Consider the following 16,007-nt stretch of genomic DNA (forward strand, 5'->3'; position numbering starts at 1 on the left):
ATGCAAAGGAAATGATGTTTTGTCAGTTCCAAACTTAGGCCTCAAGAGCTATGGTACACTTTCTGAGCTTGCTCCCCATACCTCCTTCACTACATGCCTGAACATGCCTGAACTAGCCTCCTGGAAGATGAGACACATGAAACAGAGGTGAGTCAGTCCAGTGACTCAGGTGAGGCCCCAGACACATGAGAGAACAGAGCCAAGATTAGCAAAGTCACCTAGCCAACCCACAGCTGACAGTCACAACTTATATGTTAGTGAGCCTCACCAAGCTCCAGATCACCAGAAACCACGCAGCTAAGTTATAGACTTAGCTGTTGTAAGCTTCTTGTTGCTATTTCCAGCTTTTAAATTTGGTATTTTTTTTTAATGCAGCAATAGCTAATTGTTACCTCTAGTTTACTCTACTGACCTTGTTTTACAGACAGAATAGGGTAGGTAATTATTAACAAGTATCTACATACAGTTTAGGAAAGTATTAAAATAAAAATCTACAAATGGTCATTGCTTATGAAGATATGCACATTTCATCTATCGGAATTAATTATTAAATTTGAACCCAAATGTAAAAACTGGCTCAGTTACAGATCGGCAGATGGCACCTATTCAAGCACCAGGAGGAGCTCGATTCACAAATTTGAAAAGGTTTAAAAACTCAAACAATAAAATTATTTTTGTATGTCATTGATTTTTAAATGAAGAGATTATTTCAGCAACTTAATTGTTCAATTCAATTTTTAAAAATTTGCTTTCACTTACTTAGGCTTACTTTTACATTTTCCTTAAGACTCGCTTAGTCTGGGAGATTTTAATTTCAAATGGCATATGGCTGGCTGGTGCTCCCTTCTCCTAAAACACCTATATGGACCTAGAAGAAAAGCAACACTAAAAACTGACTACTGTCTACATTTAGAGGGAATTTCTTTTAACTATTAAAACAATGGAGCTGAAATGAGCAAAGCAGGCAACAGCTCATCCATATATCACTCTGAAAATGATCCATCCACCACTCGGGACAGTAGGGAAATTTCTTTCTCATCCACTCTTTAACCCTCTGGCTTAGAGCGACATGCTTACATCTATCCTGAAAAAAAGAAAAGAAAAAAAGATTATTTCTCAACTGAACAGAAGGAGATATGATATAGCCATAATACTGTTTCCACTTACTCTCCTCAGACTCCCCAAAATCTTTTACAACCTGCAACACCCAAAAAATAAGAGGACTGAAAAGGGAAAGAGTACATGAGAAGTCTCATATCACATCCTTGGTGGTATGAGCTCATAGTTTTATGTGGAAGGGAGAAGAGACTAAGAGCCTTTTAAGAGTTTCTTTTAAGATGCTAACATATACTCCATTAACTCGGACTGCCAGAGAATCAGAATTGGGACTAAGAGGTAATACTGTCATGATTTAGCTAAAAGAATCAACTTGGTAAATGCATATAATCTGGATACTAGAATTTATCTTAGAAACTAAGTATTTCTACCCGTCTTGCAGTAGAAATGGGTTCAGTCAACTCTCAAGTGCACTAGTTCCCCCTTAACCATAGGGGATATGTTTCAAGTCCACCACTGAAAGCCTGACACCATAAATGGTACCAACACTATATATACTATGTTTTTTCCTATACATATAATACTTTTTTCACTTTAAAGAATAACTTTATGGCTTCTTTTTGGCACATCTGAATTGCCAGCATCACTATTCTTGTGTTTGGGGCCATTATTAAGTAAAATAAGAGTTACATGAACACAAGCACTGTGACGTTGACAGTTGATTTGATCATCAAGAGGACTACTAAGTGACTAATGGGTGGGTAGCATACATATACAGGATGAAGGCTCTGGGCAAAGGGATGATTTACAACCTGAGCAGGACAGACCAAAAAGGTGGGAGATTTCACACTACTCAGAACAACATGCAATTTAAAATTTATAATGTTTATTTCTGGAAATTTCCATTTAAAATTTTCAGACCATGGTTTACCATGGGTAACTAAAACTATGGAAATTGAAACCACAGATAAGGAGGAACTATTATAGACAACAAAAACCTATCCTCACATATACTGCGTTGACAGATACTAGATTAAAGATAAATATTATCTTTTGAGAAAGAGTAAAGAGAATTTAAAAATTATTGAAATAAAGCCAGCAACTTCCACTTCTGGGAATGTGTAGTAGATGTACTTTTTCCTATTTCTCCTGATAAGTACAACTAAAAAATACTGAATGTGTTTTATATAAAACAAATTTTTAAAGTACTCTGAAAGGTAGAGGAAAAAAAAGGCAGACTACTAGGGAACTCAGGACTGAAGAAAAAAATGTGATGTTGAGTTCCCTTGGTTTTTCTATTACTTCATATATCTCAAATTTGGAGTTGAAGAATCTAAAAAGCCAGGAAGTGCCAACAGGTGCAGATCCTCATAAAAGCTCCAATGAAAATCTACTCTCCCTCTAGCCAAAGGAGCAGGAAAGAGTAGACTTGCATGACAAAAAACTTTTAGACAATAACAGCTTTATTGCAGCCAAACACTACATGCCACAATCTAGGAAGAACTCAAAGTAAATGAAAATAATAAGCAACACATACCAACACTTTGGTGACAGACATGTTAGAATTATTTGACGAATTTTTTTTTTAAAGCCTCCATACTATGGATTTGGACCAATGTATAATGACATGTATTCACCATTATAGTAGCATATGATAGTTTCACTGCTCTAAAAATTCTCTGCATCCCTTACCTGCCCCACATAACCCCTGGCAACCACTAATCTTTTTACCGTCTCCACAGTTTTGCCTCTTCCAAAATGTCATATTTGAATCATACAGTATGTAGCCTCTTAAGATTGGCTTCTTTCACTAGTAATATATATTTAAGGTTCTTCTATGTCTTTTCATGACTTGAGAATTTATTTCTTTTTAGTGCTGAAAATATTCCATTCTCTAGAGGTACCACAGTTGACTGATCCATTCACCTACAAAAGAGTACCTTAGTTGCTTCCAAGTTTTGACAATTAGAATAAGCTGCTATAATCATCTGTGTGAAGGTTTTTCTCATGGACATAAATGTTCAACTCTTTTGGGTAAACTAAATACCAAAGAGCATAATTGCTGGATCATGTTGCAAGAATATGTTTAATTATGTAAGAAATTTCCAAAGTGTATTCAAAAGTGGCTGTAACATTTTAAATTCCCACTAGCAATGAATGAGAGTTCCTATTGTTCCACATCCCAACTAACATTTGGTTCTTGAATTTTGGCCATTCTAATAGGTGTGTAGTGTTATATCATTGTTGTTTTAATTTGCATTTTCCTGATGACATGTGATGTGAAACATCTTTTCATATGACTATTTGCCATTTGTATAAACCCAAAGAACGTATGACAGTACAAGTGAACCCTAATGTTAACTATGAAATTTAGGTGCTTATGTGTGTCTGTGTAGGTTCATCAATTACAACAAACATACCATTCTGATGGGGGATTTTGATAATGGAAGAGGTAAGCAAGGGGGTATAGGGAAACTCTGTACTTTCATCTCAATTTTGCTGTAAACCTAAAACCAGTCTTTAATATGAATAAAGTTATCATAAAAATGTTTCAATAAATTATTAGAAATATGCTTTTGAAACAAATGAAAAAAATAAAGAGTCCCAGCCCCCCCCAAAAAAATACAACAATAACAACAACAACAACAACAACAACAACGATCTCAGCAAAGAAATGGAAGAGATAAAGAAGAATAAAATGGAAATATTAGAACCCAAAAATATAATAAGCAAAATAAAAAACCCAATGTGTGGGCTCAAAAGAAGATTACACTGAAGAAGGTTACACTGAAATTGAAATACTACAATAGAAATTACCCATTCTGAACAATAGATAAAATAGACTGGAAAAAAAATGAACAGAGCCTCAAGAATTTATGAGTTCATAATAAAAGATCTAATCTTTGTGTGATAAAAGTGCCAGATTAGAGTAGGAAGACTGTAAGGCTGAAAAAGTACTTAAAAAGATAATAGCTGAAAAGTCTCCAAATTTGGCAAAAGACATAAACCTACAGCATCAAGAAAGTAAGTGAACCCTCACAGAGTAAACCAAAAGAAATCTGTATCAAGACAAAACACTGTTAAACTTCTGAAAACTAAGCCAACACAAAAATTTTCAAAGCAGCTAAAGAAATGAAACCTTAACTATAAAGAGAAGACCAAATGACAGTGGATTTCTTATCAGAAACCATGGAAACTAGAAGAACATGGCCGTTATTTTTTCAAGTATCAAAATATAATAGTTCTGAAATCAGAATCCTATATTCAGTGAAAATATCCTTCAGGAATGAAGGGAAAATCAATACACTCAAATTAAGGGAAAACAAGACAATTTGCCACCAGCAGATATACCCTTAAAATTGGCTATAAAGGCATTCTTTAAATGAAATTAAATAATTAAAGCAGGAATCATGTAGCATCAAGAATGAAGAAAATAGACAGTAAACATAAATATTGATTAATATTGCTTTTTTGAGTTCCCTCAAGTAAGTTTGATGGTTGAAACACAATTGTAATATGACCTGATGTATGTATACAAAATATTTAAGACAACTTTATTATGAATGGTGAGGACCAAAAGGAGATAAAGAGAGATAAGTTTTATATACTTCACTGAAACTCAAACAAACAAACAAACAAACAAACCCACACCAGTAGACTATAGTTATGTATAGGTAATGTAACAGAATAAACATTTAGCAAAAACTGTATAAAAATATATACCCAAACTAGAATTTTTTGAAATTCTCAAAAATTAAGAAACACACAGGGAAAAAAAAGACAGGGGAGGGGGGGAGGACAGAGAGAACAAAAGAAAATAAAATAACAGACTTAAGCCCAAGTATATCAAAATTACATTAATTTAAGTGATCTAAATACACCAATTAAAAGACAGATAATTGAACAGTAGATTAAGAAACACGATCCAACTATATGCTAGCTACAAGAAATCCACTTGAATATAACAATATAGGTAGTAAGTAAAATGATGGAAAAAGATACAACAGGCAAATATTAATCAAAAGAAAGCAAAAGTGGTTACATTAATATCAGATAAATTTCAAAGCAAAGGAAATTACCAGAAAGAGAGAAACATTATATAATGATACAAGGATGGATCCACTAAGAAGATTAGCAATCTTAAATGTTTATGTACCAAACAACAGAACTGCAAAATATGTAAAGTAAAAACTAATAGAACTTAGAAAAAATAGAAAATGTACAATTATAGTTGAAGACTTCAATATTCTTCTCTCAATAATTGATAGAACAAACTAGGCAGAAAAGCAGCAAGGATGCAAAAGAACTCGACAACCCCATCTACCAACAGGACCTGACTGACATTTATAGAATATTCCACCCAGAGTACAATATACATTCTTTTCAAGGGTCCATAGAATATGTATCAAGATAAACTATATACTGAACCATAAAATAAACTACAACAAATTTTCAATTATTTAAATTTTAAAAATTTAGAACAAATAAATGAATACAATTATTGAAATGATACAGAGTGTGTTGTCTAACCACTATGGAATCAAACAAGGAATCAGTAAAAGATAACAGATAAATCTCCAAACACTTGCAATCTAAATAATATACTTCCAAATAAACTGTGGGTGGAAAAGAACATCTCAAAAGAAATAATAAAATATAAATTGAATGGAAGAAAATAAAAATGTAACATCGAAAGTTGTGAGACTCAGCTAAAACAGTGCTGAGGGAAATTTATAATTCTAAAGGCATACATCAGAAAAAAAGTCCAAATCAATCATTTAAGTTCCAAACTTAAAAACCTAGACAAAGATGAGCAAAATAAACCCAAAGCAAGCATAAGAAACCAAGCAATAAAATGAAGAGCAGAGACTTCCATCCAGGCTGGAACCGAAGATAGCCGTGTTCTTGTGACATGTTAGCCATTAATTCCCCCATCACCACCTTAGTCTTTGGCCCTTTATCAGTTCCTTAGGGAACCAAAGTCAAAGAAGAGATGGAGAGGTCCTGGAATAAGAACACTGGTTCGGTACATATGTACAATGGAATACTACACAGCTTTAAGAATAGATGAAATAGTGCCATTTGCGGCAATGTGGATGGATCTTGAGATTATCATGCTAAGCAGAATAAGATAGAAAAAGTTGAAAACTGTAAGATTTCACTCAATCATGGGACATAAAACTAAAAGCAACAAATGAACAAGACAAACAGAGACTCATGAACACAGAGAACAGTTTAGTGGTTACCAGATGGAAGGGAATGGGGAGAGGTAGATAAGAGTAAAGGGGGTCAAATATAAGGTGACTGAAGGAAACGAAACTTTAGGTGGTGAACACACAATGCAATATGTATACGATGTTTTGTTGAATTGTACATTTGAAAACTATATAATTAACTAATATCACCCCAATAAATTTAATTTTATAAATAAATTTTTAAAAGTATAGGAGAAAAAGAAGGAACACTAGTTCAAACCATCCTTTGTTTCCTCATATCACTATCTATAATTGGTCTCTTCCCATGGCAATGTCTGTTTGCCACCATTGTACTGATATTGCCTTGAGTCAGGGGCCTCTCTTTTTAGCATGTTGGCCTCGTTCATCTCTAGGAACTTTGAATCTCGTTTGGAACTTGTGAAGTCCCTGTGTTTGGGACCAGTACTGATGCATACGACCAAGTTTGCATTTGTCTTCCCTCCCATGCATGTATCACACTTGGAATGGGATCCAACACTTGATGTGGGCCAAAGAAAAGGCCTAAAGTTTTCCCAGTTATACTAGTCTGAAGTGGTTGTCTTGGTTCTTACTGTATTGTCCAATGTAGTACTGATAGCCATGTAAAGAGCTGAAATTCCCAATGTCATCTTCTTACAGATTATTAGATTAAGCTATCTTCCTTTTTGTCACTCTTATCTCCAGCCAGGGCAAAGGTCTCCTGATTTGTTTAGACCCTTTTATGCTTACAGATTAACCTTGGGAGCTCAGCTGCAGAGTACCTCATAGAACCATATTAGTATCCTACTCTGGGCCTAGGAGCCCTAATTCTCTCCCTATTTTGGGCCTTGATTTATGCTGAGGGTCAGCTTTTGGCTCCTTCTTCCTGAAACAGTGAAAACAATGCCAGCTCTGTGGCCTCTGCCATAAGGACTGGGAGTGGGGCTTTGGGTGCCGCTGCTTGTGGGCCATTGGCTTAACGGACAATTCTGTTCATTAGTCCCAGTCGGGGCCTTTAGCACCCACACGGTATGATTAAAGGAAGAGGGGTAGGGGTAAAGAAGAACTGGCCTATCCCAGATAGAAAGAGATATAGAGGGTGAGCTGGCTCTTAGAACTTTCGGGAGATGATATATAGCTTTTGATGGCAGAGAAAGATCTAGAAAGTCATTGTTGAATCTATTAAGGGTTATTTCTTTTCCTTGCTTTTCTAGAAAAACAAGCCTATTATTGCCATGTTTTCTAATCCAAATTAATGTGACATCTTTTTCTGAAACCAAATTAAAATACTCATTTTGTCTTCGAAAAAATAAGAGCAGAAATTAATGAAATGGAAAAAAATAGAGAAAATCAGTAAAACAGAGCTGGTTCTTTCAAAAATTCAGTAAAATTAATAAAGCTTTAGCAGGAGTAATAAAGAAAAAAAAGGAACAATGACACGATATCAGTTATGAAATAGAGGATATAGGTACAGATCCTACAGATATAGGGATAGATAGAAGAGCAAAGAGCCCTTCCCAGTTCATTTAATAAAGCTAGTATTACCCAGATATCAAAACCAGATGGACAAAGCACACAAATAAGAAAACTATAGACCAATACCCCTCATGAGTATGGACACAAAAATCCTCAACAAACTATTAACATTATTCCACAATATATAAAAAGAATTATACATAACGACTACATAAAAATTATTCCAGGAATAAAGGGCTGGCTCAATAAAAAAAAGAAATCTATCAATAGTTTAATATACAGTGTATCAGTATACAATCTATCAATATAATGAGGCTAGTAAAGAAAATCACAGGATCATTACAATCTGTGCAGAAAAAAACACACATTTGACAAAGCTCGACACCCACTTATATTTAAAAAAAAAAAAGCTCTAAGAGAAATTTAAAAAAAGGGGAACTTCCTCAATTTGATAAAGAACATCTATAAAAAACCTACTACTAACATGATATTTATGGCGAAAGACTGAATACAGTCTCCCTAAGATCAAGAACAAAATATTTCCACACTCATCAGTCTTATTTGACATAGTAAAGAAAATTCTTACCAGCACAGTAAGCAAAAATAATGAATACATATCGGAAAGGGAAATATAAATTGTATTTGCAGATGATATGATATGTACCCAGAAAATCCCAAGGAACCTAAAGAAAACTCCTAGAACTAAAAGTGATTTCAGCAAAGTCACAGAATATAAAAATAAACATTTTTTATGTACTAGCAATAAGCATATGAATCCCAAATTTATAAACAAAATTCCATTGACAAATTATTTTCTTTAAGTATAGAATGCAAATGCTGAAAATTATAAAAAACAGATGTAAGAATTCAAAGACTATCTATATAAATAAAAAGATATAACATATTCATGGATTAGAAGCTCATTATAATAAAGATGTCATTTCTTTCCAATTTGAGACACTGGCGTAACACAATTCCTATCAAAATCACAGCAATATTTTTATAGACAAGATTATTCTAAAATTTATATGGAAAAGTAAAAGAACTAGAGTAGCTAAAACAATTTTGAGAAAGAAGTATAAACGGGTAGGAATTGGTCTGTCTGATCTCCAAATTCATTATATAGTATGTATGTATATGTATGTACACATATATGTAACATGTTCATGTATATATGTATATGTACGTGTGTGTGTGTATATATATATAAACACACACACATACACACACAATATTCAAGACTGTGTGGCATTGGTAGAGGAATAGACACATAGATCAATGGAATGGAAATAGAAGAAAACCAGAAAGAGACCCACATAAATCTGTCTAACCAATTTTGATAAAGTGTAAAAATGATTCAATGTAATAAAGACAGCCTTTCAACAAATGGTACTAGACACATTCATAAGTTTAAAAAAGAAAAGAAGAAAACACCTCAACCTAGGTCTCATACCTTATATAAAAACCTACCCGAAATGGATCGCCGACTTAAACATAAAACTATAAAACTTTTAGAAAAAGAGGAGAAAAACCTTTAAAATCTGAAATTAGGCAAAAAGTTCGTAGACTTGACACTAGGCCACAACCCGTAAAGATAAGTTGAACTTCATCAAAATTCAAAAAACTTTTGCCCTTCAAAATATCCTATTGAGAGGATGAAAAAATGAGCTACAGACTGGGAGAAAATGTCTGCAAACTCCATATGTAGCATCTAGAATATACAAACTGAAAACTCAACAGTAAAAATATAATCCAATTAGAACATGAGCAGACATGAAGACACATTTCAAAAAAGAAGATGCAAATAAGCATATGAAAAAGTATTCAGCATTATTAATCATTTGAGAAATAAACATTAAAATATGGTGAGATATCACTATACAACTATCAGAAAAAAGTCGCAACACTAAATGCTGACAAGGATGAAGAAAGTGGATCACTAATGCATTGCTGACAGAAATGTAAAATGGTACAGACACTCTGGAAATGTCTGGAAGGTTTCTAAAAAAAACATAAAACTACCACATGACCTAGCAATTGCTCTCCTGGGCATTTGTCCCATAGAAGTGAAGATTGCGTTCACACAAAAATCTATACATAAATGTTTATAGCAGCTTAATAGCTCAAAATTGGAAAGAATCCAGATATCTTTCAAAAAGTGAATGGTTAAATTGTGGTTTGCTTACCAAGGAATGCTACTCAGGAATAAAAAGGAACAAACTATTGATAAATGCAACATCTAGGAGCTCCTTGCAGTGATGGAAATTTTCTATATATTGAATATATCAATATCAATATTCTGTTTATGATATGGTACTATAGTTTTACAAAATAGTGAATGAAACTTGATAAAGTATACATAGGAGATCTCTTATTTCTTACAACTGCATGCGAATATACAATTATTTCAAGATAAAAAATTTAATTAAAGCAAAATAATTAGGTGTTAGCAATTAATTGCCTAACAGACACTAACTCAACCATAAAACAACACTATGATGCAGATGCTATTATTATCTTCATTTTACAGGTAAAGCAAGGAGAATCAAGTCACTTAAGTAAGGGCAAAAGTTGGGCCTTCCAGGCATACTAGTCCAAGAGACCATAGCCCTTATATGCACATGAAATAACTATCTACTTATAACATGTCCATACACACACAAGATATATAATAAATCTTAAAGTTTTAGAATTACAAACAATGATTAATAAAATTTCTAGATATGGGATTAAAGTTAACAACAGCTGGTTCCTTTCCTCTGGCCCCATGGATGATTATAACTAATTCAAGGAATTATTAGGAGTACATCTATAATGGTTCCAAAATAAATAATAATGTCCAGCTAAGGATTTATACTAGACCAAGCACTTGCACTTCATTGTTGAAATTATTTATCTATTGAGGAATCTATATTGATAAGATTCAGCTGCATTAGAGAATGGGCTCTGTTCCCATATCCAAAGAGAGGTTACTCGATAAGCTATATAAGAGATGAAGTCTTCCCTAAGTTGAGATGGTATACCACACAGCCTCGTCTCTCATCACCAAGCATATATAAAGTATGAAATAACTGGGACATTGGAATCTATGCTTGAAAATGACAAAACCTCTTCTTTGTTGTTGTGCATGCTTTTTCTTGTCTATCTGTATCTTTTCGTGATGTTAAAATAACTTAAAGCTGGGTGAAGCCTAGTGTGAGTTTTGAATTTGATTGTTGCTCTAAAACAAAGACTACTGCCACAGAATGAGAAATGTAGAAGAAAATATCAGTTGATCTACTACATGCCTGAAATAACCAGTTGAATGTACACTGAAGAAGAGCATCCTTTAATGCAAAGTATAAAACAATTATAGCAAGAAATGTACATCGGTAATCAGTGACTGCAAAGGTGAAATGGAATAAGTATTTTCTAACTCTTTGGCAGGAATCTAACATAACACACTCTTAGTAGGGAAAAATATTCAAATTTATTTTGAAAACCTTTAAAATATTCCTATCCTTTTAACCATTTGTTTTATTTCTAAGAATGTACCTTAATGAAATAATCACAGCCTAGACAAATATATATAAAGATAAAACTACTCATCACAGTGAGGTAGTCAAAAAATTTTTAAAGTAAATAAATATGGCAATATTAGTAGTCTTTAAAAATAATGTCTTTGAAGAATGTCAAATTAGCTTAAGGTAAGGTTACAGATAAAAAGCTACAGGGAAAAAAAGCATCTAAACTTGTATGCATAGCATTAATTCCGATTATGTTACACACACACACGCACACACACACACACACACACACACACACACAAACTCAAGCACATATGTTGAAAATACACTAAAATATTAACTGTATTTGTTTAGAGAATAGAATTATGGCTAATACTTGTCTTCTTTGTAACCACTAAAGTTTAATTTCCATGAGAGCAAAAAAAAATCTATCTTGTTCACTGCTTTGTTTTCAGAATGATTCATATAATAGGTGATAAAGAAAAATATGAAGTGAATGAATATTTTTAATTTCTCCATTTTCTAAAATAAGAATTTATTGCTTTCTAATGGGACAAAGTCAATCATTATTTTAAAGTACGTGTATGTATATATAATCTTGAGTAAATCCTATTTACTAATTCGCAAATGGACTAATTTCTATATATTGAAATGTATGCATCATATAATTCTAATCCAAAAGATTTTGTTCCCAAAATCAAGTCTGTGCACCCAGAACATCAAACTTTTATTAGTTATTTCTTTTCCTCAACAAAGAATATTTAGGAAGTATATCAGTTTCCTTTTTGACTTTACATGTTCTCCCTTATTCCCAATTTCCATATCAAAAAATGTAGTTAGATAATATAATTCAGGGAGATAAACTTGGGCACTTATTAATGAAATGTTTTCATAGAGATAAGATTTATTTATTATTAAATAAAAATTTAAAGTACATTCTAAATAAAGTTGCAAGTAATTATTAGGATTATATGAAAATAAGGAAGACTCTTGATTAAAATTTCATTCAGTAATACATGTGGAGTTTTGTGATCCTCCAGGAGAAACACTGGGTCCAAAGAACAGATGTTTGATAAACTCTTTGATTGCAATAGTGGGAGCTAGTTCAAACTAGTTTAAGCAAAAAGGAAATTTAATAATTTACTAAATCAGGAAGCCATTGATACATATGGCATCTGATACAGTGAAGTCAATGGGCTCAAACAATATTATCAGGCTCTCCTCTCTCCATTTCATTATCTATTATTCTACCTCACTATATTCTGCATGCACTCTATCACCACATGATACTCAATATGGCACCAGCAAGCCAATCACATCTTTCCAGCTTAACATATCCAGAAATGGTTTCCCCCTCTGCCCATGTATCAATATTATGGAATACTCTGCTTGACCCTTACCCAAGGCTGGTCAAACTTAAGGTTAAGGGCACAGTCTTCCAGACTACCAAGTTTTCCCAAGACTTCTGACATCAACTACAATGAGTAAGCTGAAGTGCAAAATCAGAGGAAACAGTTCCCACAAGATTGTCCTCATTTCAGGCACCAGCCACAAGTTCAGAGATCCCAAAAAGGCCACCCTCACTTCAAATCAGTTAGCTACAAATTCAGGGGATCCCATGAACACCTTCAGGTTTGACAATTGCCTAGAAAAACTCAGAGACTCAGGAAAACATTAGAATTATCATTACAGTTTTATTATAGCAAAAGGATACAAGTTAGAATCAGCTAAAAGAAAATATGCATAGGGCAAAGTCTGGAATGGTTACAGATACAAAGCTTTCATCATCCTCAGGGATACATTACTCTCTCAGCACTAATGTATGACAGACAATACACTAAGAGTATCACCAGCTAAAGGAGCTCACTGCAACTTCTATGGCCAGAGTTTTTTTAGGGGGTTAATATGTAGGCATGATTGACTGAATAATTACCTTCACAGTTTAACTCAGTCTCTACCCTCACATACTTCCCAGAAGTCAGGTGGACATCACGTGGATGAAGGGTGGACCATGAGTCACTCTGTTAACACAAAGCACCAGATGTGGTCCAGTGGGCCTACGATGACTAACAAAAACACTTGCATAAGGAAATTCCAAGGGTTTAGAGGTTGCTTCCTAGGAACTAGGGAAAAAAACCAAACTGCTCTTTGAGCTGAGGCCAAATTCTTTGTTAATACAATCCTATTTGCCCATTCCTAAAAGAACTGACCACTAAGGTTTAGTGAATAGAATAATCTGATCAGCCAAACTAGATCTGTTTACATCCCAGTGGTGAGAGTATGGAGTACTGGAAAGGAAGCTCCCATAAGAAACTATAGAATAAAGCTAGAATAATACATGTGTAGAAAAGCCATAACTTTGAGCCACAGTTGTCCACTATAACTAGTCACAAACATTACTTCATTATCCAAAAATATTCAGACTTTAAAAACTAATAGGAATCTTAAGGGAGACAGGAAGAAATGATTCTAAAAACCTCATGTAGAAACCAAACAAAAAGAAATTTTTCTACATAACACTAAGCATACACATAAGAAAACTATCTGAAGAATAGTTTCAATAAATATTTGTAGCACAAATTTTAAAATTGGGAATACATTTTTCCTTTTTTCTTCGAACTGTAATGTTTAAAAATCATAACTTTTATTAGTGAAAAAAACCATAATTCTAAATTTTAGCTTTTTTATTTGCAAAATGAGGCTTACTTACCTACTATATAGGATTATTAAGCAAATTAGAGAAAATGTTTATAAAATGCCAAGCACAATGTCTGAAATTTAATAAAGAGTATCAAGCTGATATCTGTTGTTTTTGCTGCTGCTGCTACTCCAAATTAAAAGCCACAGCTCATATACAGATAACCAAATTTGAATGATCACCACCTAAGAAGAATAGAACACAGAAGAATCACATGTATGTATGTATGTATGTATGTATGTATGTATGTATGTATGTTTTAGGGAGAAAAACCTGGGTTTATTAAGAAAAACTTTTAGGCAAGTGTCAGGACAAGCTCACTTAAACTGGTAACTGTAAAGAGTGTTATATAGAGAGTCAAGATGGTTTTAGCCACTGCAAAGTTTACTGATTGGCCAATTACTAATACTCCCAACTCCCCTTGTTTATCATAAGACTAAAAGAACCTTAAAAGATAATATAATCCATTATGAGGCTTTTAGGGCAGTCTGGGAAGAATCACTTTTAGATGCTTTAGAATAAGCAATAAGTGCATTAAGGAAAGAGATCTGATATGGGAAACCAAAGTCCCAATTTCATGCTTTCTTCCCACCATTTTATGTACTAAGCAACTGTGGGTAAGTTACTTTACCTCTATTAGCCTCAACTATTAAATCTATAAAGTGGGAATAATAGTACTTGTTTTTTTTTGTTTTTTTTTTTTTTTTACTGTCTTACTGGATTCTTTAAGTGATAGGTTGAGATAGTATTATATAAAATGAGTGGCAGTAGTAGTTATAGGAGCATCTTTTGCTTTATACATATAAAGAAATACTACACAATTAGGGCAAAATATGTGAGCTTCAACCGCATATATAATTACTGCATTGAGAGAAAAGTTGTTTCTATTACTCCACAAATATGAGAAACACCTTATTATATTATATTTTTTAAAAGCATAAAATGTTAAATATACATCTAGTAATATATGTTATATCATTGGTTATAATTTATGGCTAAGGTAGAAGAAACAACAGATGTAAACTTGTATATTTAGCAGTATTAATAGCAAAACTAAGCAATGCCGATCCTATCGACTGGAATATTGATGCTAGCACAACATGATAGGATGATGAATACCCTCTTCTAAATACTCAAGCTCCAAGTTCCATGAGAACAAATTTCTGAGGCCCTGTAAGATATATTTAGTTTCATTATATTAAAAATTATATAATTTAAACAATCACTTTTAGTCTGAGTTAGAATTTCTAAGTTGTGACCAGAGACTACACCTAGACTCCAAGACAAGTTTTCTCATTAATAATAAGCATCTTCCTCTTTTCAACTGAAAATTCCATAGAGTTGTGGTGATATAATTTCCTACATCATCTGAGCATCATAGTGCTTCAAAAAACATTTCTTCGAAGCCAGAACCATAGCCTGGAAATTTTCAAACCATCATTGACTCCTCCATCCCTTCAAGCCCTGAAATTTACTTATTAAATTTCCTAGATTTTTTCCTTAAAATAGCTCTCATGTTTGTTTATCTCCATTTTCTCTGCCACCATCACAGTCCACATCATCACCTTTTGCCGAAACTGTCTCCTCTAGGTTTTTGTCCCTTTACTCCAGCCTGTAAGTCCCTACCCATTTATCTCTCTAAAATACAGTGATGCTTATATCCTGCCTCATTCTTGCCCAGGAGCCAATAATCGGGTCAATCCTTTGAGTCCAGGGAAAGGGCTTTTAAAAAGCATTGATGCCCAAGTTCTACCTGATGAGGAGGTTCTGATTTAATTCATCTGGGATGGAGTCCAGCCATTAACTTTTCTTTAAAAGTTCTTTAGGTGTTTCTAATGTACAGCCAGGTTTGGGAACCCCTGTGATGAATGTCTATTGTCTACCCAGCCAAATAACTCCTGTAGCAGACACTGCAGGTGCTCTGCCAAATTTCCTTCAGATCCTTTCAACCTTTCTGTACGCCCATCACCTGGCCTCAGTGTGATCTGCTTCGAATGGCCATCGGCACATGCTATTCTCCTCCGATGACTGCTCTTGAGCTACTACTAGAGTTACTTT

The 16,007-nt window shown here is 33.6% G+C and overlaps 1 pseudogene; it reads left to right on the forward strand.

Moving 5' to 3' along the window:
* Positions 1-103: 103 nt before the first annotated feature.
* Positions 104-6,896, forward strand: LOC107517659 (annotated as a pseudogene).
* Positions 6,897-16,007: the final 9,111 nt, after the last annotated feature.

The sequence above is a fragment of the Rousettus aegyptiacus genome, unplaced genomic scaffold, assembly GCF_014176215.1.
Source record: "Rousettus aegyptiacus isolate mRouAeg1 unplaced genomic scaffold, mRouAeg1.p scaffold_m13_p_3, whole genome shotgun sequence".
In the NCBI taxonomy this organism is placed as follows: Eukaryota; Metazoa; Chordata; class Mammalia; order Chiroptera; family Pteropodidae; genus Rousettus; species Rousettus aegyptiacus.